This window comes from Mandrillus leucophaeus, unplaced genomic scaffold, assembly GCF_000951045.1.
Source record: "Mandrillus leucophaeus isolate KB7577 unplaced genomic scaffold, Mleu.le_1.0 Scaffold820, whole genome shotgun sequence".
Lineage (NCBI taxonomy): Eukaryota > Metazoa > Chordata > Mammalia > Primates > Cercopithecidae > Mandrillus > Mandrillus leucophaeus.
Window position 1 is genome coordinate 80,224 of NW_012108920.1, and position 1,502 is coordinate 81,725.

Here is a 1,502-nt window from a genome sequence, read left to right on the forward strand (position 1 = left end):
CGCGCACGCTCGGGGCTGCAGGGCGTGGCCCCCGCCCCCTCATCGTCCTGGGATTTCCTTACCCATTTCGCCGAGGTGCGCGATCTGTAGTGCTACCAGGATTTTGGCGCCGAGAGCGTCCCCAGTGGCTCCGCGCTGGGTTGGTTTCCAGCCAGACGCAAATCAACGAGATATTGAGTTAGCTCCTGCGATGCTTGGGGCACCGCACTGCTGCCTTTGACCCTTTTTAGATGTTGTAAATTTCACATGCGCCCCTTCTCCCATTGCTACTTGTGGGAACCTGAAATGGCAGACTGGAAACCCCGGACTTACTGAGGGCTCATCCCCATTGTGTTTGTTGCCTCTAAGGTGGGCAGTGGAGGTGTTTTGACCTTTGTTTACCAGTGAAGAAACAAACTGGAGGATGTTTGCTTTTGGGTGAATAAGGGCCCCACGCCTAAGCCAGATCTTTCAGCAATTCTGAAGCAATTGACATTTTCCATATCTGTGAACTGATTCTGAATTGTTACAGCGGAAAGCGCCTAAAAATGTTTAACCCTTAACTAGAGAGGCTGCATTTTGTTGCATCAACTGGATGACTGACTTTAGGAAGACCCTACAACTGGCCTTTAATGGGTGTTTGTTCCCAGTATATTAGGTTCTTGTTTTTCGTTTTTTATAGAGACGGGGTCTCGCTATATTGCCCAGGGTGGTGTCCAACTCCTGGGCTCAAGCAGTCTGCCCGCCTGGGTCTCCCAAAGTGCTGGGTTTACAGGCATGAGCCACCACGCCCGGCCATATATTAGGTTTTTCCAGATTGTCTCAAACTAGCCTTTTTTGCTCCAAAGGCAGTCCCCAGCTAGTATATGTTACCTTTTTAAAAAAATTATGGATATGCAGTTCAGATGTACAAATGTCAAGCAGTGGAGTCTCATGTAAGGAAGTAAGTGCCAATCCTGGAGAATTAAAGCTGTCATGAAATGCAATGAGTTTCTTCTCCTTGTAGCAGTTTTTAGTATCATATTCCAGCATTGTATTCATGCTTTATTTTGTTTTATTTTTATTTTTGAAAAAAGGTCTCACTTTGTTATCCAGGCTTTGGTGCAGTCGTGTGATCGCAGCTCACTGCAGCCTTGACCTCCTGGGCTCAAGCGATCCTCTTGCCTCAGCCTCCCAAGTAGCTGGGACTAGAGGTTTGCACCACCATGCCCGACTAATTTTTGTATTTTTTGTAGAGACAGGGTTTTGCCATGTTACCCAGACTGGTCTTGAATTCCTGGGCTCAAGTGATCCTTGCACCTCAGCCTCTGAAAGTACTGGAATTACAGGTGTGAGCCACCACACTCACACTCAGCGCATTCATACTTTTTAAACTTGTTTTTTTTTTCTTTCACAATTGAGCATAGCATGAATGAATGAAGCCTCAAGATGGTCACACTGAGTCCCATGGATTGAGACTAAGGTCAATAGCATCAGAACTTTAGTGTTAGCATTTTGCACCCTTTTTTTTTTTTTTTTTTTTT